This window comes from Myxocyprinus asiaticus, chromosome 29, assembly GCF_019703515.2.
Source record: "Myxocyprinus asiaticus isolate MX2 ecotype Aquarium Trade chromosome 29, UBuf_Myxa_2, whole genome shotgun sequence".
In the NCBI taxonomy this organism is placed as follows: domain Eukaryota; kingdom Metazoa; phylum Chordata; class Actinopteri; order Cypriniformes; family Catostomidae; genus Myxocyprinus; species Myxocyprinus asiaticus.
In genome coordinates this window covers 4,458,526-4,485,430 of record NC_059372.1, presented here as the reverse complement: position 1 = coordinate 4,485,430, position 26,905 = coordinate 4,458,526, and the positions used below count along the sequence as shown (strand labels likewise).

General features: G+C 40.0%; 2 protein-coding genes and 1 long non-coding RNA gene across 4 annotated transcripts in view; 2 read left to right on the top strand and 1 right to left on the bottom strand.

The window, feature by feature from the left end:
* The window catches only part of LOC127420297 (zinc finger protein 208-like), a 264,845-nt gene that overhangs the window by 32,615 nt on the left and 205,325 nt on the right, over positions 1–26,905 (top strand). The gene's annotated exons all lie outside the window — the stretch shown is intronic.
* Positions 1–26,905, top strand: part of LOC127420295 (zinc finger protein 501-like) — a 379,903-nt gene that overhangs the window by 333,926 nt on the left and 19,072 nt on the right. The window lies entirely within an intron of this gene.
* LOC127420342 (uncharacterized) lies at positions 67–13,297 on the bottom strand. Of its 2 annotated transcripts, XR_007893792.1 has the most exons (4): positions 11,918–13,297; positions 9,047–9,202; positions 1,159–7,728; positions 67–985 (listed from the first exon to the last, which is right to left on the bottom strand). It is a non-coding gene; the product is annotated as an uncharacterized LOC127420342 (long non-coding RNA). The 2 variants fall into 2 exon arrangements; XR_007893793.1 differs by having other exon boundaries at positions 67–7,728.

Sequence of the window (26,905 nt, the reverse complement as noted above, 5' to 3'; positions counted from 1 at the left end):
ATGGGGTATTGTTTGTAGAATTGAGGAAAATAAATGAATTTAATCCATTTTGGAATAAGGCTGTAACATAACAAAATGTGGAAAAAGTGCTGTGAAGTGCTGTGAATACTTTCCGGATGCACTGTAGACCCTTTCTAATGAGCAGATCCTGAGTGTGTCCACGATTGGGAGTGTGAGTTCTTTTGCAGTGTTGTGTTCCAGATTATCTATATGAATGTTGAAATCCTCAGCAATAGCAAAACCAAAATTGTCAACAAAGGCTGAAGAGTATTTTGTAGGCCCATATACAATTATAAATATAATGCATGGAGCATGTTTTGGTTCAATACTTATGTATTCAAAGGATATGTTATAACAACCTCAGCTACACTGAGTATGTGACTGCTATAAATCTGTTTAAGGGAAGGACCCGCCAACTTGTATTACATAAACATAAATTAAATCAGGTATAAATCAATAAAACAATAAGGCAAAATAGTCAGTACTGGTTTTTTTTTTTTGCTATTTTATATAAGTTTGAATGTTGTACACAAAAATACATCAAGTGATCAAGAAAACAAAATCAGCACTGAGCATATGAGAAAGAAATAAAAAATAAAAATACATATGATAGCCGACTCCGCTGTAAATAACTAAAGTCCTTGAAACCTATGTGTGTGGAAACCAGTCTGATATGGAGCAACAGAAACAACTATAAGTGGAAATGACAATCTTATCTTATATTGTCCGATAATGATAAAGTCTGTCCAAGATGTAGATATGGAGGTAGATGGTGGTATTGAAGTCCGTGAAATAATCCAATTGAAAAAAAATCCATCATGTAGATAATCCAACATAAAGATACATCTTTACAATCCTAAATCATGAGCTCTCAAGAGATCCACAAGGCGATGTATAGGAATTGTTTGTTAATGGAAATCTTCTTTTAATCTTCAACCGATGAACAAAAGTAGTAGATTACTACTACTAGGACTAAAGAGTCCTTCTAAAATAAAAGACATAACTAACATTAGCATTGAAGCCAGTTAGCAAACAAACTCATACAATACATATAAAGCATTTGCAATGATTACAAACCCATACAAAAACCAAACCAGAAAATACATAGAATGAATGAATGAAAGAAAAGAAAAGAAAAGAAAAGAAAGCAATCCTTACATTGATTGAGCTTGAAACCACAATTTCCCAATCAGGACTCAGTGAGGCTTATGGCCATGCTTACGCTGCCCAACAGATGTTACTACTACTACTTCTTCTTCTTGATTTTTTAACGGCGGGTGGCATCCAATGTAAATGGTGCATTACCGCCACCTTCTGCTCCGGAGTGTGGAACAGAGCTTAAATTCTACCTATCAATCCTGTTTTACTTATGAATTCAAAGAAAGTTCTACTGTTTTTCCAACTTGACATATTTGTTAATTAATTAATACTGCACTGTTAATGTTTAATTAATACTGCACTGTTCCATTCTTCATCAACTCCTCCATCATATATTTAGTGCATTCAGTAATTACATGTGATATATTCTCCTCAACCTGACAATATTCACACAACCCATCTGGATGTTTTCCTATTATTTTTAGTGTACTATTTAAATTGAATGGCCTAAACTTATTCTGTTGTAAACAACTAAACAACTTCCTCTTTCCTTGACTTACCTATATTTCCTATTTTCTGATTAACTTTATTGGTTATGCTGTAAAGAAATCTACCTTTTGTTTCATTGTTCCACTTTCCTTGCCATTCTTCTATTGCTTTACCCCATATTACTGCTTTAACTTCTGACTTACTTAATGCAACTTGTAATTCTGTTGTTTCTCTTTGTAATACTTGTTTTGCTAATTTATCCACCTCCTCATTTCCCTTTATACCCACATGTGCCGGAACCCACATAAACCTAATTACTGTACCCTCTCGAATTATTCTTGTATGTACTTGTAAAATTCTAAACAGAATATCTTGTCGGCTGGATTTGAAAGATCTCAGGCTCTTAAGGACTGAAACAGAGTCAGAACATATTAAAATGTATCCTTGTTTGTGTTCTTCTACCCACTGTAAAGCCATGAATATTGCCAGCATTCCACTGTATATACTCCCAAATAAATTTAACTTCATTTTATTCCACTTTCTTTCCATTTTGGTACTGTAAATGCTGCTCCAGTTGTCTGATGCTCTGGATCTTTTGACCCATCTGTAAATACAGTATGTGTATATATTGGGGGTAATTAACACTGACATGGATTGAAAATTCGGTTGGTAAATCTATTTCCCCTCTTCCTGCTTTCTTTATGTCCAGCATATGCATGTCTGTTTGTGGTATCTTATGTACCCACGGTTCTGTTTCTGTTGGGCTCCTCTTGAATCCCCATTTCTTTTGCATATATTTTACTAGCCCATCCAAAACTATTTATTTTATTTTGTTCCCAGCTTTCTTGTATCACCATTTTTGTAGGATGTTATGCCCTTTAAGACTGACCCAGTAATTAATCATTAGCTGTTTCCTCCTTATTTCTAGTGGCATCTCTCCTGTCAGAACTTGCAGAGCTGATATGGATGCTGTTTGTACTGCTCCACTGCACTGCTTCAAAGCTTGAGCTTGTATCTTATTTATTTTTTCCAATAAAGTTTTTGACGCTGATCCATATACTGTAATTCCATAATCAATCACAGACCTAATCATTGTCATATATATAGTTTTTAAGTCATGATGTTTATTACTTTCTGACATTTTCCAACAATTTTATTTATATGATCTGCCCATGTTAATTTTGTGTCAAATAAGATTCCCAAGAATCTAAAAACTTTCACCCTGTCCAATGTTCTTTCATACATTTTCAGGTTCATTTCTGGGAGAATTATTTTCCTTGTGAAAACTACTGTATTTGTCTTTTCTACTGATAATTTAAATTCCCATTCATACGCCCATGTTTCTACCTTTATTATTGCTTCTTGTATCTTTCTATTTATATGCAGAATGTTCCTTCCATTTTTCCAAATTGCCCCATCATCTGCAAAAAGAGATCTTCCTATATCTGGTTGAACTTGGGGAAAAAACATCATTAATCATTATAGAAAACATTAATGGACTTATTACACTTCCTTGTGGAGTCCCATTTTCTATTTCATGTCTATTTGATATTTCATTTCCTACCCTTACCTGAATATTCCTATTTCCCATAAAATCCTTTATCCACTTGAAAATTCTTCCTCCTATATTCATTTTTAGTTTTATCAGAAGACCCTCTTTCCACATCATGTCATATGCTTTTTCAACATCAAAAAATACCGCTAAAACTGATTCTTTATTTATCTGTGCTTTTCTAATTTCATTTCTCAGACACACAGTATGATCTATTGTTCCTCTGCCTTTTCTAAATCCACTCTAGTATTTTGTTATTAGTCCTCTCTTTCTAAAGAATATGTTAACCTTTCTGTGACCATCCTTTCCATAATCTAACTTCTTCTACTACCTATCTAGCTATATACCAATCACTAGAGCCTCCTAGCGCCCCCTAGTGGTGAGTAGTAGAATAACTCTCTGAGAGAAACATGGTAACCGGCATGTGACTGTTAAAATTTAATCAAGTGACACTTGCTTGCTGTAATGTTAAATGTGTGTGTTCATGTATTTCATGTCTTTTATTTTGAAATGTTTAGTTCCTGTTTTATGTCATGTGTCCCTAGTCATGTGATGTCCTGTTTTCCCTCCATGTTCATGTCTTTTCATTGCTTCATTGTTTGATTATCTTGTTTAGAGTTCTGTTTGTTCATTGGTTATGTGCTCCCATGTCCATGTATATAAGCCCTCATGTTTTCCATTGTTCTTTGTTGAGTATTGTAGATGTTTGGTAATGTTGTGGCAAGTTTATGTTAATTCAAGGTTATAGTCAAGTTCATGTTTATGGTTAGGGTTATTTGGATATCACTTTTGTTTAATAAATTGCACTTGGGTTCTTCATTCCAACGTCTCCGTCATTGCCAGTGCCAGCAGCATCGTTACACTTGCATTTATAGACATCTTTAAATACAGCAGCTATTCCTCCACCTCTCTTAACAGCTCTGCAGACATGCATAAAAGTAAAATTTGGAGAGGCTGATTCATTGAGGACTGTTGCACTGCAGCTGTTATCTGACCAAGATTCATTTAGAAACATAAAATCCAGGTTGTTTGTGGTGTTGAGGTTATTGACTAAAAATTACTTGTTCTTAAGTGAGCGACTGTTTAAAAGTGCTAATTTGACAATATGTGTTATTGACCCCACAGCAAACTCAGATTGGAGTCTTGATTAGCAGATTAGATAGGATTGCCTTGCGTTTTAAAATAGCCTTAATCTTTCCATCACCTAATAGATAAAGATATAGAGAAAGCTACAGGCACATCGGGTTCCTGCTTGTTCTGTAAACATTTGTGAATGTTCCTGCTACCGTAGCGGGGACCGACACATATGATTGAGAGCTGTTATCAGATGTTTATTGTTCACCTAGAGCAGAGGAAGGACGAAGTGTGCCCTGGCATTGTGGCAGCAGCCATAGAGCTCTCTCAGAGAGAGGGAGAGGACGATCTTGGCCCCCAGGCTTTGGTGATTGAGGAACCTTTTTGGTTGGTATCTGGGGACTCGCAGCAATGGAGTGGGAGAGTTTTCTTCCAGCATACACTAGTTCCTCCTTTTTCTCAGAGAAGCTCAGAAATAGAGTTGTTGGATAAAGGAATAAAGTGTGGGGTGAGAGGGGCTATGGCCAGGGCCGTATTAAGGTACTCCATGGCTTGAACATGTTTACATGTGCGCCTTCCCAAGAACATTGACAGGGGAGAATATGGTGGAGGATGCCACGACTACCCTCCCCCTGGGAGTTTGGGGCCCCCCGCTGCCACAAGCTCCAGGTCTTAAGCCCCTGTAATCCTGTGTGTTAATACAGTCCTGGCTATGGTTGTGGTGTTTCTGGAGACTGAAGTATGTTATCTTGTCTCCCTTGGAATTTGTCCAGGAATGTCATCACAGTCCGACTGTATAATGCTCTGTGTGTGGAGATCCTGGATTGTATCCCTGAGCAGTGGATGTTGTGGCTGCACTGTGTTATTGTGGTATTTGTTGATCAAAAGTCCATCCAGGTGTTGAAGTGTGAATCTGTTATCATCCTGACACTGCAGTGGTGTTTGTGTATATAATGGAATGTCTGGATCTTTAATAATACTTGTAAGTAGTCTCAGTCACCATACAGAAATCAAAGGTTTCCACAGGTGCCAAGCAAAGAGCTCCTTGTCTCCTCTACCCTTATACTCTGCCAGGTGGGGTTTCAGGCTCCTCTCTGCACTGACCACTCAGCGTTCATACTTCGTGCATGCCTCGGGCTTGTGAACATCTCGTGTCTTGCTCTACTAATGCTGTTGCTGGGCAGAATGAGAGTGGGGTAAGCTAGAGGACACACTCTTCATCACCATGCAGAGTACAGAGCATCCACACATTATATGGTATGCAGGGGAAAAACAGACACAAAGTGTCCAGTAGAGAAACAATAGAATACAAAGTCTTAATAATTTTCCATTACAATTCCCTCCTTTGAGCATTTTATGCTCACAAATCTTGATCATGTAAATTATTCTAAGTACTTTTCAATCAAAATTTCAATCAAAGTGCACAAATAGAATTATTCATCAATCATTATATGAATATCTAAAACTCTATCTACTAATTATTTGAAACCCATATTGCAAGATGCTGTTTTTTTGCTAAATATATGAGCAAGCTCTTAAACCTCAATATTCTTTACAGAAATGTTTAAGACATCAACGTAATTTTGATAAGGAGGTACCCAGTCTGGGACGGAAAAGATCAGGTTGCTTCTTTGGATCGTAGTGGTCATAGTCATCATTTACCCTAGGAATTCTCATATTTTGTACATATTGTCCCATCATGGCACTAGTTAGTCTCTTAATCATTCCCTGTAGTAATGGTATTATGCAACATGACACTGCCATCGGTAAACTTATTACGGTCAGCAGTATTGTTCCTATCCTAACTATGCCAGCTTTCCACTCTGCTGAAAATAACTGCTGGCTGGCAGTATCCATTTTTCTCACGTGCTCGCCCCTTAGATTTGTAAGGCATTTCAAGATCATTTTCAAGTTTCCCTCAGGACCCGTGTGCATTGGTATAAACATACAACACTGTTCCCCAAACATTGTACACACCACTTCTCCTGGTGCTCTCATTGTCTCTAACAGGAACCGATTTTGTATTGCCATGGCTGAAGTGGCATGTAATTGTTCTTTCAACAGTTCAAGTCCCTTTATTGTGAAATCATAAACTGCTGTTGGTTATACCATGTATCGCTTATTCATTCCACATTCTTTTTGATCTGGACCCAGGGCAGCAGACCTGATAAGTCATCCACTGATCGCAATGACATCAGTCAATATTCTGGAGGAATATTTAAAGGCACTCCAGCCCAATTTACCCATACTCCACCTTTATTGTCAAATTCTCCTAATTGCCGTTTCTTCCTCGTCATGTATTTATACTCATCCAGTGGAATCACTGTTAAGGAACCAGTCAGCAGCACTAGACTACAGCACCCTCTCCAGCCTTGCGGCAAAGTTGGCATCAATTTGTCACCACCACCGAACCAGAATACGTCCACTACTGGCTCCGTTCTATTGTGTAGATCTGGTATGAGCATACAGGACATGGTGTTATTGGATGTGGTTAGGTAACACTTCTTTTACATCTTAACATTCCTACATCTCGTGTGCCATTTATTTACAGATACAAAGATCATATATAGTTTCTTGTTTGTGGACATATACAAGGGGTGGTGGTTTACTCCTTTATGCTCTCAGGAATTTAGCACAGTAGTCATCACTGGTCCTCATCTATTGTTGTCTGTAGTCTGGATGGGCTGCATACAGGACACATTCAGGGGCACACACAGGGGCAATCAGAGACTGGCACTGGGATAACAGTTGGGACATACCTTGTATTATGACACACTAAGCAGCTGCTACCACTCAAACTGTGTGTGGTGTAGTTCATCCATTGCCAGAATAGATTGTCCTTTAGCGCTGTGGTTGGCTGTGGTATCATATTTCATACAGTGTCATGTTTCACCCTCCTTTGCATCTTTCCTGTTTTGTTCATTGTCCCTTCTGCCACACTGCTGTTAGTTCCCATGTTGTTACTAGCCGTAGTCCCATGTCGCTGGTAGGTTATTAGAATGGGGATTACTATCACCAATGCTAATAGGGTTAATATTACTGTTCCACAGGTTAGACCACATCCCAAGCGTCTATATGGTTTACATGGTTTCCTCATTGGCTTCATCATCGCCTTCCTTCCCCCTCTGAGCTCTTCTCCTATATTGTCTGTGCGTTGTTGGTTTCTTCACTGGGGTCAGGACGAATGCTCACTGAAAGAACACCCCCCCCACTTTCCAGGACTTGGCCACAGAGAGCTGAGTTGAGCCCCTCGGGTTCCAGCAAGGTATCAATGCATGCTTATAGATTAGTTTTCTGTCAGTGCTGATTCTCTTTTACAGTGGCTGGCATTTATCCAAGTGGCTCTCTCAGCAACTTTCACTAATGTGGCTGTTGTTAGCAACACCTGGAATGGTCCTTGCCAGTGCGATGCTTTCCAACTTTTCCTCTTGTAGTCCTTTACCACAATCCAGTCGCCTGGCTTAAGATCATGCAACTGACCCTCAGCTTCTCGAGGTAATGCCTCCTTCACCTGTCTATGAATATCACAAAGCACAACAGAGATGTTTGCACAATAACACATTTCATCTTCACATTGGTCTGTGCTGGGCATTTGCCTTGGTTTCAGTCCTATTCCTGTATTTAGCAGTCTTCCAAACTAAATTTCAAATGGGCTCAGGTTGTTTCTTTTCCGCACCCATGCCCTCATGTGCATTAATACCAGAGGCAGAGCTTTAGTCCAGCTGAGCCCCATTTCTGCACAACATTTAACCAATTTGTTTTCCAGTGTCCCATTTTCCATTTCCACTGCACAGTGGAGGGGTGGTAAGCACAGTGTTTTTTCATGTCAATGCCTAGGTACATGGCAACGTTTTTTAAGGCACTGTTCACAAAGTGTGTTCCATTATCCCTGGTTTACACGGAATTCCCCATCGAGGTCAAATGTCTTTCACTAGCGCCTTCGCAACCGCCCCTGCATCAGCCTTTGCGGTTGGAAAAGTCTTAACCCATTTTGAGAACATATCCACCACGACCAGACAATATTTTTTTCACCCACTGGTTGTCAATTCAATGAAGTCCATTTGCAAATTGTCAAACGGTCTCTCTGGTGGGGGATGTGCACTGGCAGGCATTTGCTGGCCTCTGCCAATATTATTTTGCGCACAGATCACACAACTTTGGCAATATTTTTGAGTGTAATTAGAAAACCATTTTGTGAACCAGTGTCTTTTTATTTCTGCCATCATCCCTCCTTTTGACACATGGTCTTTACCATGAGTCAATTTGGCATAATACGGAAATAAATAAAAATAAACATGGTATATTGTGTGGACCGTACCTTGCCCCGTTTTTGAACACACAACCATTCTTTTTACATTTAGTTTTCTCCTCCACGTAGCTCTCTTCTGAATCTCAGACAAATCTGCATGTGGTGTGTGTGTCTGTGAAACAGAAACTAGTACAGTGTGGTTAATTGTTTCCTGTTGAGCAACTTTCTTGGCAGCTGCGTCTGCTCTAGAATTCCCCTGTGAAACTGGGTCAGAGTAGGTGTGTGCTTCACATTTACAAACAGACAATTTTGCTGGTTCCAAGGCAGCAATCAACAGCTCAGCCACTAGGGTGCTGTGTGAGATGGGTTTGCCAGTGGATGCTATAAATTCTCTTTGTTTCCAAATTGCCCCAAAATCATGTATTACCCCAAATGCATATCTGCTGTCAGTGTAAACGTTAGCCATCTTATCCTTTGCATATCTGCATGCAGCTATCAGATCTATTAATTTTGCAGCTTGCGCAGACATGTGAGATGGCAATGGTTGTGCTACAATTGTGTCATGTAAAGTCACTACTGCAAACCTTAATCTAGTTTTACCAGTGGCTAGGTCTCTTGAAGCTGAACATCAACAAACAATTCCAGATCCGCATTTTGCAGTGGCGTGTCCTTCAAGTCTGGCTTAGGGGAACAAACAGCAGTTATTGCTGCTACACAGTCATGTTGTTCTCCGTCATCAGCTGTGGGAAGAAGAGTAGCTGGGTTTAAGACAGTACATCATTTAACTGTGATATTTGGCATATCTAACAAAACTGTATTATACCTTAACCATCTAGCTGCAGACAGATGAGCTATTTTTTGCTCTAATAGTATCATAGATACGGAATGTGGTACTAACAGAGTCAAATCTTGGTAACCAACTAAGTCCCTTGAAGCCAGTACCCCCGCCCCCCCCCAAATAAAACCCTATGGTCAAACATAAGTAAATATATAGAAATAAAAATCAAACAGACACACATATACATACATATATATATATATATATATATACACACACACACACACACACACACACACATACATATACACACATACATATACACATATACAGTGCATCTGGAAAGTATTCACAGCGCTTCACTTTTTCCACATTTTGTTATGTTACAGCCTTATTCCAAAATGGTTTAAATTCATTATTTTCCTCAACATTCTACAAACAATACCCCATAATGACAACATGAAAGGAGTTTGTTTGAAATCTTTGCAAATTTATTAAAAATAAAAAAGGACAAAAAAATTCTCTCAATTCACCATTGGTAGGCCCGCTGCAACAGAGTCTACTTTTGATGAGAAATATGCTACAGGTTTCATTTTCCCTCCATGCTCTTGCAATAGCACTGAAGTCATGTAGCTCTCTTTTTCATCCACTGTCTAAGTGAATGGTTTTGTCATTTCTGGTAGGCCCAATGTGGGAGTTGATTGCAGAGCTAATATTAACTAAATGAAGGCTTCCTCTGCTTCCTCTGTCCAGCTAACCCTATAATTTGCAGCCAGGCCCTTACCATGTATGATATTAGACAATGGGGCCTCTTTTTTGCATAATTTAGAAAACACTGTCTACAGAATGATGTCATCCCAAAAAGCTTATCACCTCTTTCTTTGTCAGTGGTTTTGGCACAAGCTGTATTGCTTGTATGATTTGCCCTCAGCTGTGATCACATGACCCAAAAATGTCACTTTGCTTTTCACCCACTGCAATTTTGCTAAGCTTGCTTTATGCCAATTTTCAGCTAAATGTTTTAACAGAGCTATAGTATCCTGTTTACATGCTTATTCTGAGGGAGAACAGATCATCAAATCATCCACATATTGAAGAAGTGCACTTCCTTTTAATGTGAGGCTCTCAAGACTTTCTTTCAATGCTGCATTATATATTGCTGGACTTTCACAGTACCCTTGAGCCAGTCGGGTCCATGTGTATGTTTTTCCCTCAAATGAGAAAGCAAACCAGTATTGCAAACCTTTATTAACTGGAATGCTGAAAAAAGCATTAGATAAGTTTACAACAGAAAACCATTTGCTATTTTCCGGCACTTGTGATAATTTGGTGTGTGGATTTGGAATATTTGGAGCTCGAGTGTGTACAGCTGCATTAACTGCTTTCAAATCTTGTACAAATCTCCATTCTGTCGGCTGGCCAGCATCACACATTTTTTTTACAGGAAAAATTGGAGTTGGTACTGGAGATGTTGGACATGGCACAATTATACCAGACTTTAATAATGATTAAAAAACAGGATGTATCCCCTCCTTTACTTCCAAATTGATGGGGGCATTGTTCTTTAAACGGCCTATATGATGATTTAGGAGTGATCACATCCAGTTCAATATTTTTCAGTTGTCCCACATCATATTTGCTTTGGGCCCACAAATCACTTGGTACTTCAGCTAGCTCAGGAGGCAGATCCCCCAGCATGAAGAATGATGGAGAGAGTCTGTCACATGTTTGCTGAACTATCTGAATGCCCCTATAGGTTTCTATGTTATGCTTACACTCTGTTTTAAACCTATCCTTCTGTACACTATGCCACACATTTGAGACACCCACTTTAGTCTAGTCATCCGCAAATATAAATTGTATCACCCATGGGCCTATATTTTCCCATTCAGACATTTTCCATTTGGCCAATGATAAATGTGTTCTGGCATTGGGTACCATATACTGTTTCTCTTCTGTGAGGCTGGGCAGCCGGACTCCAACAGCACACTTATCATTATTCCAAAACAACCAATCTGTTTTCAACCAATGAGACCTCACTCGCTTTTCAAACCAACATTTCTCATACTGCTCTGCTGGCCTTTCTGATACAAATGCTGTACAATGCAATGAATCAGTCTCCATAAACTCATTTCCTTCTTGTTTCATGTGCATTTGTGCCAGTTTTACAAGCTCACTTCTACTGTGCTCATATTTTCATCGTGTAGTTGCTATTCGTAAGCATATAATCATGTTCATGTTGCATTTTGCCATCATGTTTTCTGATGGATCAATAATTTCCTTCCTGGCCACAAGTACCCCTGAGGAGCCTGCAACCAAACTGATGCCCAGAGTGCACATTAAATCGTGGCCCAGCAAATTTATTGGACAGCAGTCAGACAGCAAGAAGGAATGTTTGATATTGCCCTTTAAATTATCAGTCACAGACAAATGTGTTGTATAGTGTTCTTTTGCAACATTCCCCGTAACCCCAATTGTTTTTACAAATCTGCCACTTAACTTTGGCTTTGGGTTTAATTCCTTTGTAATTATGACTGACTCTGTGGCACCAGAGTCTACCAAAAATGTGATTGCTATGTTTCTTACTCTCAATGTGAGTTTTGGCATTGCCCTATAGGCCCCATCAGAAAACATGGTGCATAGCGTGTCATGCATTTGAGTGTAAGAGTTTGCTCACATGTCGAAGTCTCTTGCTGGGTTTCCTCAGAAGTCACCTGATCCGTCCCCAGCCCCCCCAAGAGTAAATTAGCTTCAGTATCATTGTTCTTCGATAATCCTTTCTTGGGTTTGTTTTTGGACAGTCACTAGTCCAGTGGTCCATCACCCTGCAAACGAAACAGCCGTCACTGCACTCTTGGCCATTTCCCCGGCCTTGCCATCGATCTTGTCCACGTCCTTGTGTTCCTTTTTTCACCTGAGCCTCGAGGGCATTCAGTTGAGCCATCTGCAGTCTAGCCGCCATAATCTTTTCCTTTTTTATTGACTTCTCATTCAGGGCCTTTCAGCATGCACAGCATACTTCTCAACATCAGTCAATTGTCCTGTGTCGCAATCCACACAGTGGTCTCTAACATGAGCCCTGATATCCAGTCTTAGTTCTTCCACAAACTGATCCTGCAAATGTGCCTCCCAAGGAGACATATTGTTCATGTTTGCCGGCCGGTCTATACCACTGTCTGTGGTTTGCATTTCCGTAAGCCGTGCCAGATAGTCATAAATACATTCATTTGGGCCCTCCTTGCAGGCTGAAATTTTCCTAAAATCCAGACATCTCTGAAACATAGTCCTTATTTGGTTAATGAGCCTGCGCACAAGTCATGTAATCAGTGTCCCTTCCGTCATCATCATATTTAAAATCTTCTGTAGTGAAATCTACTGACACTCATCCCCATTTCAAATTAGTTTGAGTTCCAAGCAATCTCTGTATTTCTCCTGTTGTTGGTCTGAACTGCATAATCAGCTGCTGCAGTTGTCTGTCATACTCCTCACCCCCGACTTCCTCCACATCTGGGAGGGTTTGTGCCACTTCTTTTATGTCTGCAAAAGTCCATGGATGGTACACATACCGAGTTCCGCCATCCCCATTAACCACTTGGATCTGTGGCATGTAAATGACAGCTGTGTCAGAGAAGCTTCAAGGTGATGTTGATAACGACACTAGCTTTGACAAACTGTCTTGCAGCCCACTGTACACCTTTCGCTGGTGCGTATGTGATGGTGAAGTCAGCTGTGGTTTCTCTGTATATGGTAATTCAGTGCTTTCCATCACGTTTGCTGTATACGATGGTGGCAGTGGCGGCGGCGCTGATGGTGAGATGCTAGCTGATTGGGGCTTCGATGTCAACCCCAGGGTTGCCTCGTCTTGTTCTGCTTCATTTTATCGTTTGTTCTGCCAATCTCTGGCTTGCACAGTGGGAGCTGAGTTCAGGTCAGGATCATCTGAGTACTTCAGACACTGAGACAAGTTGTTAGTTTTACCTGTCCCTGCCTGACATTTTCTTTCCCTGATGTTTACTTCTGTGAGCCAGTCTGCATATGCTTTCCAGTCTGCCTGAAACACTGCATGCTTTTTCTGCCTCCTTTTTGACATTCGTTCATGTTCTTTCTTACTCTTCTTTTCCTTCTCCTCTAACCTTTCTCTTCATTGTTTCAATTGTGGTGTGGTGAAACTTCCTGTTTTTGGAAATCCACATTCAACTTCCCAGACTCGCAGTTGATCACAGCAGCCTTGGACATAATTATTTATCATGTATTTGCTATTTGGAGATCCCATATCTGGTTCATCTATTACTCCTTCATTTTCTTTTTTAATGTTGTTCGAACCCATTTGATGCAATTCTCTAGCAGTCCCAGACCTGCCCTAGTAACCGTTGATTAAAACAATTTTATCAGTTATTTAGAATCCCTTTTATTCCAGCCCTGGTCTTTCCTTAATTAAAGATTTTAATTTCCGTAGTTAAGAATCGCAGTGGAATGTCTGTTGCAGTCCAAGACCGGCTATTCCAACCCTGGTCTTTCCTCAACTAAATAACAATTATAAAAATTATTATTTATTGAGAATCACACTGAAACTTTCTTACCAGAAAGAGAATTGCTGCTTGAGTCTGTTTGCTGGTTCTTTATCCTTCTGCTCCGTGGATCGTGCGTTGATCCAACTCCGCCCTCAGGTTCCCACGTCTCACCCTCTTTTGTAGTGGAAGTTTGGGCTACTGTGACTCTAACCCCGACTGTGCACAGTTTTTGTCCTTCGGTGCTGAGCGCATTGCCAAATCAGCCAACGATTCTGTCCAACAACGCCAAGATTGTAGTGGAAATTTCACAAAATAAGAGACTCAGAGGCAAAAAATGTCCTTCTGGATCTTTAATAATACTTGCAAGAGGTCTCAGTCACCATACAGAAATCAAAGGTTTCCACAGGTGCCAAGCAAAGAGCTCTTTGTCTCCTCTACCCTTATACTCTACCCTTGACACCTGCCATGATTAACAAATCCTTCACGAGTCTACTCTAAAAATTAGAGCCCTGGTTTGAATGCACCCTTTTTGGGAAACCATATACACAGAAAAGGCTATTCCACAAGCAATGGCAACCTGCTTTGCGGGCTGGTTTTTACATGGGAAGGCATAGGCCATTTTAGTAAAGTGGTCCTTTGCTACAAGAACATCTACTGTTCTATTATCTCCTTGCTCTGCTGTCCAAAATTTTATGCAAATGTGTTCCATTGGCTCAGTGGTGTGTATATTTACAAGAGGGGCATGGTCTTTTGGATCAGGGGTCTTCCTTACAGTACAGCAATGACAAGTCTTTACATAATTCACAATATCTTGCTCCATTCCTGTCCAAAAGAATCTATGTCTGGCCAACTAAAGTGTTCTGGTGAACTTGGCCTTGGTGACCAGTTGCATTATGCAAACCATGAAGCACTTGTTGTTTCAGTGCATTCAGAACACTGAATATGTAAAGCTTCTTATTCATGTCTCGTTTTACTTGGAACAACATGCCATCTTGAATGCTAAGTATGTTCCAGTGCTTAAGGAGCTGTAGAACACTATGAGGTTCAATAGCACACTCATGCTTATCAGGGCAACAATGTCTCTGAACATAGAAGAGTGCTCTATTCACAGTCTGGTCTTGCTCCTGCATAGCCAAGTGTGTGCGCTTAGGGAGGGCCTTGGTCTGATCCTCTTTCATCAGCTACTGGATGGTAACTATACCAATATTCTGTCCCACACCACCTGAACAATGTGCATCAAAGACTGCAGCAATCTCCTGTGAGCTTAAAGCATCTTTTGTTATCTGATGGCACCTTGGCTAAATCAGCATTTGAGTCCACAACCTGACAATCAAGTTGGACAGTACTGTCTACGATTCAATTAACTTAATTCAGCACAGACTTGTTAGAAGGTGGTGGCTAAAAGTGGACTGAATGAGTGGCTCCCTGCTTGGTGCATCCGCAACCACATTCTTGGAACCAGGCACGTACTTCAAATCAAAGCAGAAGGAGGCCACCCTCAACACCCAGCGTTGCTCACATGTCGAGTTTAGGCTTGGTGAGTATATAAGTTAAAGGTGCAGTATGTAACAATTTTCATGTAGTATTCACCCTTTTTTTGCCAAAGTGTGAACGGCTTGTAACACAACTTAAAAAATTAGCCCTTCCCGGACTTCCTAGTTTGCCTAGTAAAGCCTGTAGACTGATTTTCATGCGAAGGGAACAGGTCGGTTTTGCCGGAAAAATCCAAAGGATGTGACGTTTATGTGCGCTCCCGAGAGCATTGCCTCTGTGCTTCTCTTCCGCTATTCAACAGCGACAACAAACAGTCTGCAACACTAGGTATCGTTATCTTAGAGATGGAATCCAGCAAATGGCCAGCTGCCAGCACAACACCGACTCCTACACAAACTCAGAATAAGCCAAAAAATGTTTTTCATGTATGTTGTTTGAATGGACAAAAGAAAGTAGGGAATGATAGAAGTAGGTTGAAAGTTCTGGAAGAGGTTTTCTTGAAGAGGTTTAAGATGGGAAAGTTTGAAAGAAACCTTTGGAGATCCTTTTTGAGAAAAGAAGTTAATATAATGAATTATAATTATCACTATTTTCACTGTTGAAGAATAACTTATATTATTGTGAGATTCTAAAATGAAAAAGAAGGAATAACTGTAACAAGATTAGAAACAGCGTGAGAGAGTGGAATGTCCCCCTCTGAATTTCTCCCCCGCCCTACTCTCTCTCTCTCTCAGTCTAAGTTTGATAAGTGTCTGCTTGAAAAACAAGAGCAGTGAAGGTCAAGAAAAATCTCTAAACTGTTCTATTTTCTTTTAATTTTCTTTTAATTTATATGTAAAATGATGTGACTTGACAATAATGTTGGATACAGTGATATGAAGTAGAGGTTCAAACAGTTTTCCTCATCATGATTAAAGATTTTATATATTCAGAAGCCAATTTGAAGTTAAGTGTTTATACTAAAGATAAGGGTTTCAGTTGAAAGTTGATTTGACACACTTAATGTAGGTTCAAAACAATCTGGAGAGTATAATTGAATTAAGGTGATGTTTTTAAATTAAGCTTCCTTGATGCTTGAAAGAGGATACCCTTTATTTTGTTTTGTTCTGATGTTAGTCCCCACCACGATACATGGTCTTTTGTGATGTTTGCTAAATGAGCAGAAATACAACCTGAATGGAAATTAATGATCTGTAAATGAGTTCAATTTTTGCATTCTTACTTTTAATTTGGATAATTTTAATAGATTGTTGAATTTTGAATAATGCTTTGTGAATTTAACCATGTTTTGAACTGTCTCCATATTTAAGCAGTTGTACATGATTCCATTGGCTGTGACGGTTCTCAGGTGATTCTCCCTGAAACAAAAGAAAATATCTGTTTATTGAAACCAAATTATTAAGGATTGGCTAATAAGTCTGAGAGGTATCGAGACCAGTGACGAGGTGATGACCCAATGGCGGGTAAGACTCTCCAATGGCCAAAAAAGGGCATCAATAAGTCAGGGCATCACTGCCCTGGAAATTTGCCTCAAAAGGAAGGTGTTATATGGGTTGAGGAAGTGGATGGATGCTCTTAGGCCGGAAGCATCAAAAGGGAGGCCTAGAAGAAACCTGCCCGAAAATTGTGAGTTCCACTCAACCCGACTGCATTTTAATAATCGTTTACTAAAATAGCTTATTACAGTGTTAAATACCAAGCATTCTGTCACTGTGCCATCAGGGGATCATACCCTGTGTAGAAGATTATTTATAGGTTGGTTTTGGGGGTAAAGTTTTGAGAACCGTTTGCAGACAAAGGAGTGCCTAACTTATTAAAATAGTATTAACAAACCTGAGAATGCTTATATGATGAATAATTAAGATTGAAAGATGATTTATTACTTTCACTTATGCTTTTATTGAACTCATGTACATTTTAATATTAATGAAGAATGGAATAAGAAAACATGGTGGTGACAAGATTAAGATAGCCTGTCTTGTTTGTTTATAGCAATTTAAATAGAATTGTTTAAGAAATGGGGTGCATGGTTGGCTAAAACTGATATAATGATTGGGATAACAGTCCTTGTGGGAGGAATAATATTCTGTTTTGTGTTACCATTGATCAAATCATTCTTGATCCGAGCAACAATGAAGCAGATGACATTGATCGATGTGAATGGTCCACTGCAATACAATGACAACTCTCCTGGATGGACAGAAAGACCAAGTTGGGAGGAAATTGATTCTTCCAATGAAGATATGTATAAGGAGATGAATGATAAGCCATGCCCTGGGATGTAAGTGCTAGCCTAACCTCTCCTCAGTGGTGGCCCTCTACATTACGCAAAGTAACTGGGTTGAAAATCTTTTGTCAACAGGATCTTTGAAAGAAAATAACTTTTTATTTTTTATGTCTTTAATATATTTACTGATTTTGATCTTCATGCTGCTCTAATCAAAATGTTATGGTTTTGAATGATGTTTTCTGTTATATTCTACATGACCGTGAAACCACTGGCAAGTGCTGAACCATTTACATGCTCATGCTTATAACACAATATTCTCTCTCTCTCTTGAGTGTAGGGATGAGGGAGACAGGATCTTTTACTCCTCTCTTGTTAAGAGTGAGGAGAGACATTTGGTCCTGATACTCTACAGGAGTTCTGTTCCATGATCTGGTCATTGATAAGAGAGACTCTGTGACATCAAATTGGTCAATAGAAAGTGATGAGTGGAGGGACTGGATTGTGAACTCTTGAATTAGGCTAAGTTAGTGGGACTTTGTAAGTCCCAACGGGAGGAATATAATGTATATTTTCTTTTAATCATTCAGTTAATCCATTTTGATAATTGCATTAACATGTATGCAATATGCAATGATCTAAAAATTATGTGTAATCAATGTACTATGAATAACTGCTTTATGAATGTTATTCAATATGTTAGATATTTAATCATTCTTTATTTAATTATTATTTACTCAGTTTAATAATCAATGTGCAAATCAATGGAAAAATGCAGCTTAGCTTCTCTAGGGAGAATTACAGTCTCTCTCTCTGTCTCGTTGTAAGGCCCTTTCTGTTAATGTTTTTTAAAAGAATAGAGTCAGACAGTGCATGATTTATCTGTCAAGGAATAGTGAGTTAATGCTTTTAATAGAACAGAGTCTGACAATGCATGATTTGATGCAGACAATTTGTGGAACAGAGTACTGGGGTGAATAAAGAAGCATGTGTCAAGAGGAAGTCTCAAGGATAAAAAACACCACCTGTGGCATCACACACACACACACACTTCTTCTCATAGGGATGTGTTGTGTGTGACCAATAAACTGAAATATACTTATCAAATTAATGCAGAAAGTAATGATTGTTAGTTAATATAAAATATGCAACCCTATGAAGTGATTACAGTGTGTTTTATGCATCTAAAATAACATAATTATGCTTTTGCCACCACTGAAGTAAGTTAAGCCAGGATGTTCTGTTAGAAGGAGTGATGACGTAAATAATCAAGGCATAAGATTTTATTGGTTGATATTATTGGATGATATCATGAGGTAATTTTTGAATGAAGAGGCCATCCTCAAATAGAACATAAACTGTATGTGGCAGAGCAGAGGGTGGGGCCAGGTCATGATTCTGCACACCCGGCCCCTAATTGGGCTGATTAGACTGAGAGGGATAAGGGCTGACTGGAGACAGCAGTGCGGCAGAGAGAGAGTTACGGACAGCTGTCCGACGCCTGTGTGTGTTCGTCTTTTTGGTTCAGTTTCTCATTAAATATTATTTATATTGCTAAGCTGGTACTCGCCTCCTCCTTTCCATTGATGTGTTACACTGGTGCCGAAACCCGGGAAGGAGGATGGATGCGCCGTAGTAGAGTTCTCGCCGCTACCATCCACCCCAAAGGAGCAGCTGCGGCCGGAGGACGGAGGAACGGCCGCCGACCACAGCTAATATGAAGTGGTCATTGAATTCTGGCTGTGCTAGAGTTACACTTGTAAACAGGTCCTGCTTTAAGGTCTGAAATACCTTCTGGAATTCATCAGTCCAGTCCGATGATGATGCTTTGACACACATAACCTTTGCTTTACACCTCCTTTTTCTGAATTTGGAGCACTGTGTGTCTGTTTGTGCAATCAGGTTGAACAGCTTTCTATTAAATGCTAATAGTAAAAGACTATACCTAAAACAATTGACTGATTTTCTTAAGAAATGCCATTTTTAGGTGACACTTAAGATTGAGCTTTGAGTCTTGAAAACACCATATCTAGCCTCATGAGTGGAAGCTGCTCATTGGGGGCAAAGACCATGAGGTCAACAAGGTAACAGAACAAGCTTGTGAAGTTTTGATCACCAGAGATTGACCTCATCATGAGCATGAACGTAGTTGGACTATTTCAAAGGCCCTGTTGCATCCTGTTATATTCATGCAGGCCAAAATGTGATGAAAATGCTGTATATTTTTGTCTTCCTCATTTATCAAAATGTCCACCATTGTGCCTGTACCAAAGCAATCCAAAATCACTTGCTTAAATGACTGGCATCCTGTTTCTCTGTCCCCCATCATCAGCAAATGCTTTGAGAGGCTAATCAGAGATTACATCTGCTCTGTGCTGCCTACCTCACTGGACCCATTGCAGTTTGCATACCGCAACAACCGCTCCACTGATGATACCATTGCATCTACACTACACACTGCTCTCTCCCACCTAGAAAAAAGGAACACTTACGTGAGAATGCTGTTTGTAGACTACAGCTCAGCATTCAACACCATAGTGCCCTCCAAGCTTGATGAGAAACTCCGGGCTCTGGGCTTAAACAGCTCGCTGTGCAGCTGGATCATGGACTTTCTGTCAAGCAGACGCCAGGTGGTTAGAATGGGCAGCAACATCTCACCACTGACCCTCAACACTGGAGCCCCTCAGGGCTTCTCAGCCCACTCCTGTATTTCCTGTACACACATGACTGTGTGGCAACACGCAGCTCCAATGCCATCATTAAGTTTGCTGATGATACGACGGTGGTAGGTCTAATCACTGACAATGATGAAACAGCCTACAGAGAGGAGGTGCACACTCTGACATGCTGGTGTCAGGAGCACAACCTCTCCCTCAACGTCAGCAAGACCAAGGAGCTTGTGGTGGACTTCAGGAGAAAGACAGAGAACACAGTCCAATCACCATCAATGGAGCACCGGTGGAGAGCATCAGCAGCTTCAAGTTCCTAGGTGTCCACATCACAGAGGAACTCACATGGTCCATCCACACTGAGGCTGTTGTGAAGAAGGCTCATCAGCACCTCTTCTTCCTGAGACGGCTGAGGAAGTTTGGAATGAACCACCACATCCTCACACGGTTCTACACCAGCACTGTAGAGAGCATCCTGACTGGCTGTATCACTGCCTGGTACGGCAATAGCACTGCCCACAACCGCAAAGTCCTGCAAAGGGTGGTGCGAACTGCCAGACACATCATCGGAGGTGAGCTTCCCTCCCTCCAGGACATATATACCAGGCGGTGTGTGAAAAAAGTTCGGAGGATCATCAGAGACTCCAGCCACCCGAGCCATGGGCTGCTCTCACTGCTACCACAGGCAGGCAGTATCGCAGCATCAGGACCCGCACCAGCCGACTTCATGACAGCTTCTTCCCCCAAGCAATCAGACTTTTGAACTCTTGATCTCTCACAATCAACATACATCAGCACTGCACTTTATTAATCTTATTATCTCACACCGGACTGTCATAAATTATATTCTCTCTTAACAACACACTGTGTCAATACAGTACAGTACAATACAAACTACTGTATATTTTAAATATACTTTATATACTATTTTTATTGTATGTGTATTCTATATTATGTGTATGTGTGTTCTATATTGTGTGTATTGTATACTGTACATTGTATATTATTATTATGTTGTGTAATTATGTGTATATTAGATATGTAAATTGTGTTGTGTAAATCTGATGTTTATTGTAAATTAATCATGACTGCTATGTTACTCGGAACTGCACCCAAGACTTTCACCTACTGTTGCACTTGTGCATATGGTTGTGTGACAATAAAAGTGATTTGATTTGATTTTTTTATCAAAACATTATAGAAGCCAGAGATAAGGTCCATTGTCAAAAAGAAAGCATTTCCCCCAAGGTCTGCAAGGTTGTCAGACTGATGTGGCAGAGGGTGGGCGTCTTTAACTCTCCTCGCATTTACACATCTAAAATCAGTACAGATTCTAAGATTCCCATTTTTCTTCCACACCAGGATGAGTGGGGATGCATACTCGCCGTTCGACTTTCTGATGATGCCCTTTTCTTCCATTTCATCTAACACCATTCTCAGCTTCTCATAATGACTTGGCGGTAGGGTAAATGAAATTATTTGTCAACCAGGGTATTTACAAAGATTTTTATCTAACCACTAGAAGTTCTCCAAAGAGTTCCTATTTAGGAGGTTTTGCTTAAAACCTATTCACAAAACTGCTAAGAGCAAGTTATAATAAGGAAATCTTAAAATAAGAGTAAGGCGGAGTTGACCTTGTTGCTATGGATGACGTCACATTTTATTAGCACGCTATTTTAAATCACCATCAGCGGTAGACAGGGAACTGCTGTTTGTCAGCTAAGACAGATAACGATATACACCGATCAGCCACAACATTAAAACCACCTGCCTAATATTGTGTAGGCCCTCCTCGTGCTGCCAAAACAGCGCCAACCTGCATCTCAGAATAGCATTCTGTGATTATATTCTTCTCACCACAATTGCACAGGGTGGTTATCGGAGTTACCACTTTGTCAGTTCGAACCAGTCTGGCCATTCTCTGTTGACCTCTCTCATCAAAAAGGCATGTGCGTGAAAATCCCAGGAGATCCACAGATACAGAAACACTCAAACCAGACCAACTGGCACCAAAAATCATGCCCTGCTCCAAATCACTGAGATCACATTTTGCCCCATTCTGATGGTTGATGTGAACATTAACTGAAGCTCCTGATGACTGATCTATATATATATATATATATATATAAATAACTGGATTGCTCATAGAATTCTAAACTGCCAGCAGTAGGTGAAGCCACCGGAAGTGCTCTGGCGGCCATTTTACACCCTACCGACAGAGGGCATCAACCGCCAACGGACAAAATTTATAAGATGACCCAATGTCCTGGTTTTAACTGCGAAACAACGTTCACTAAAGGATGTGGCAAAAGTGCCCACAGGTTGTAATTTATACACCCTATTAAGCACAAATGAGTCATTATCCCCATGTAGAGTGGGCATAACGATCATAATCAACACTAAAAATACAACAGTGTATAAATTACCCCTTTTTTGAAGCAAAAGTATCCAATAGCAACATCTGCAGACTGCTACAGGATGCAACGTTTCTCTGCCTTCATAGAGTTTAAAAAAAAAAAGATTCAGTGCACTGCCTGTTTATCAGCACTCAGTGTTGAGAGCTCTTCCCAAGATGAACTTGGACACACACTGATCGACAAGAAGTCCCGAGGTGGACGTCAGACAGCGTCCTGAAAGTCTGCAAGACAGTGTGTTCAGCAGCACACACTCACAAGGCCCATCTCAGAATTTGACACCAAATTTAAATCCAGGGTCTCCACAAAGGTTCTGGAACTCCATGCTGGTTCTGCATTCAAGGAACTTGAGGCACACGTTCAACCTAGAACCATACAACAATCATATCTTCATACTCAATGTGCATTGCACAAAGCTACACAAACACCAGGCTCCACTTCCTTGCCAAGGAAACATGTGCTGCATCACACTCCAAACAGCTTAGGAAAGCTCTGGGCAAGTGTGTACAGAAAAAAAAAGAAAGAAAAAAAAACATAACATATAAATATCAGTTCCTACTGCCAGCAACCCTCTCTGCAAGAGCCAAGCCCATCTATAGAAGTTACATTTTGAAAATAATCATCTTTTATATAAAAGAGATATTATACATTCATTAAAAGGGATAGTTCACCCGAAATGTAAATTGTCATCATTTACTCAACCTCATGTCCTTCCAAACCTGTATGATATTCTGTGGAACACAAAAGATTATATTTAAAGAATGTTTTTGACCATATAACGAAAGTCATTGATGACCAAAACAAGCTATTTTGCTCACCATTTACTTATATGGAATACAAAATACCTTATTTGGGGTTCTGCAAAAGAAAGTCACATGGATTTGGAAGGACATGAGGTTAAGTTGATGACAGAATTTACATTTTTGGGTAAAATTTTCTATTAACATTAAAAGATAACTATCAGAAACAGTAATTTTATGAGACTATTGTTATACCGCATATTGCAAAAGTATCTACATTGCAAATAAAAACAGAGTATAATCTTTTTTACTCAGCTATTGTTGTCTATTCTCTTACCTGTTAAAACAGCTCATCAGTGAAGCCAGGCTGACAGTTGTCTCCTCATACAGCTTTTTCCTCCTGCTGCAAACCAATTCTGGTTTTATCGAACATTCAATGGGATGATTATTGAAATCCAAACTGCAAACTTACCTTGTTTAACTTCCATTAAAGTTCTCCTCGTGAATTCCAATTGACCACTTTAGAAATTATTCCCGTGAGTTGGGCCTTGTTCAGACCTACACTGCCAAAAGTTCAGCATAACATATTAGCATTGACTTGAAGAGGATGCTGGCACACATTAGCTGCCGCTTCTCCACTCTGGTTTTATTGTTAGTTTGTTTGTTTGTTTTTACTGTTAGTTTTAATTTTAAATTGTAATTTTCTGCATCTGGGTTGCTTTGTTATTATTTGATTGTTCGAACCTCACTTGGATCGGATGTGCTACTGTCTCTCTGACCTGTTCTGCTGTTGCTCTCTGAGTTGGGATCGGGCTTACGCCGCGTATTCGCTTTGATTTTGATCAGATGTCATACACTGGATGTCATCATGCAGCTTTTTCTGACTATCTGGAACGTCTGCATCTTCCTTCTATCAAGGACTTGTGCAAAGCAGTGGATTAAACAAGTGGATCTCACTATGATACGGTACTCCTTCTCCGAATTTCTCTTCTGGCAACATCATGCCCGTCCTGACATCAGTGTTATACAAACTGTGCGCTCCATGCAACTTTTCTGTCAGCCTATTTATGTACACAGAGGCTCTCGTCAGAAACGCTGCATTACTGGAGCCGGCATCACCGTATCCTTGTCGAGTTGTAGGCGCTTGGTTCGTCATTAATCAATCTGCCAGGGCATTTGCCCTAGTAACCCATGTTATCCTGAAATTCATTCTGACAAGCGCGGTGGGATTACGCGTCTCAGTACTGTAAGACTCGCACACTTGAATACAAGGTCACTGAATCATAAAACGGCTCTCCTCTCTGACATTATTACAGACATAAACCTTGATGTTTTCTGTCTCAGTTAAATGTGGCATAAAGACAATGACTACCTCAATCTCAATATGTGTGCCCCATCTGGTTATACGTTTACTGATATGCCGCGATCCACTGGTAAAGGTGGTGGACTCGCTGTTATTTACAGATCCGATGCGTCAATCACTGAAATCACTGCTCAATCTGTTTCGTCATTTGAATGTTTGGTTTTTAAAATCAATGGTGTTTTGTCTTCTTGTACTGCTAATTTACCATCCTCCTAAACCTAACCCACTTTTCTTCTCTGAACTTACTGAACTGTTGACACTTCTAAATCCTATTTTTTCAGCTATGGTATTAACTGGAGATATTAACATTCAAGTTGACAATCCGAATTGTGTTAATGCTGTCAATTTTTTGGAAATTATTGATGGTTTTAATTTTACCCAACATGTCAACTTTCCTACTTATAGGTTAGGACACACATTAGATTTGGTTTGCTCTGCTGGTGTTGCTATTCAGTCAATGGACAGCACTGAAATGCATATAAGTGACTATAAGCTCATTACTTTTGAACTTAACACTTCAACTTCAAAGTCTTTGATTGAATGTGTTATCACATTTAGTAACATCAAGCACTTGGACTATGACCACTTCTCTAACTCTGTTTCTGTGCTTCCAATTTTTAATTCAGTTGAGGACTATAATTCTGTTTTGTCTACTATGTTGGAGGAGTTTGCACCTCTGAGAGAGCATGTTGTCACCTTAGGAAACCATGTCCCTGGTATACAACTGAGTTACGTTTACTGAAGGCCAGAGGTAGGCAACTAGAGCGGCAATATAAAAAGTTTGGACTAACAGTTCATAGGCATATGTTTGTTCAACACCAAACTGATTATCACAACTCTCTCAATGCTGCACGAAAGGATTACTACTCTAAAATCATTAGTGATGGGGCAGATAATCCAAATGTATTAAGATAATTAATAGACTACTTAAACCAACCAGTGTTCCTACTTGTTCATCTGTTGACCAATGTAATATGTTTCTCAGTTATTTCATTGGTAAGATTGAAAATATAAACAACCAATAGCTTCTGTCCCTCTGTCTGAGTTGCCTCAGATTCTACCAACAAATCATGTGACTCGATATTGATTTCATTGTCAGAACCATTATGTCCATGAACTCAACTAACTGTATTCTTAATCCCCTTTCATAATCTGTTCTCAAGGGCTGTCTTCTATCTATTAGTCCTCATATCACCTCAATTGTGAACTCATTAAATTCTGGATCGGTTCCCCCGACACTCAAAATAGCAGCAATCACACCAGTCCCAAAAAAGCCTGGATGTGATGCCTCTGATTTGTCAAATTATAGGCAAATATCCAATCTCCCTGTTTTGGCAAAGGTTCTGGAGTGTGCTGTTGCAGCACAATTACATACACACTTATTTCGAAATCATTTATTTGAACAATTTCAATCAGGTTTAGAACTGGGCATAGCACTGAGACAGCATTGGTGAGGGTCACGAATGACCTCCATATTGCAGCTGACACAGGTGCATGCAGTATTTTGGTCTTGTTAGACCTCAGTGCTGCATTTGATACTATATCGCACACCATCTTACTGGACAGGCTGCACAGCTGGCTTGGTCTCTCTGGGACAGTGCTGGACTGGTTCACATCTTATCTTACAGATCGCTCTCAGTTTGTCATCTTGGGTAATAATAAGTCTGAGACTGTACCAGTGCATCAGGGTGTTCCACAGGGGTCAGTGTTGGGCCCCACTCTATTCAGCATTTATATGCTTCCCCTCGGGCAGATTATTGGGAAGTATGGCCTTTGTTACCACTGCTATGCAAATGATACACAAATCTACATCAGCACTGGCCCTGATATTAACTGCACTTTAACTGTGCTGATGGAGTGTCTGCATGAAATTAGTACCTGGATGCAGCATAATTTTCTAAAGCTGAACTCTTCCAAAACTGAGCTCATGCTCACTGGCTGCTACACGTAAAGTTGGCCTAAATCTTAAATTGATGGTTGACAACAGCCTTGTGCTTCCCTCCTCTCAAGTGTGGAACCTGGGTGTCATCTTTGACGCTCAGTTGACATTTGATGCACACATTAAAAATATTTCCAAAACAGCCTTTTACCACCTTAAAAATATTGCCCGACTTAGGCCCTTCCTCTCTCTGGATGATGCAGAAAGGCTTATCCATGCCTTTATCACCTCTAGGCTGGTTTACTGCAATGCCCTCTTTTCTGGCCTACCAGCAAAAACCTTAAATAGGCTCCAGTATATTCAGAACT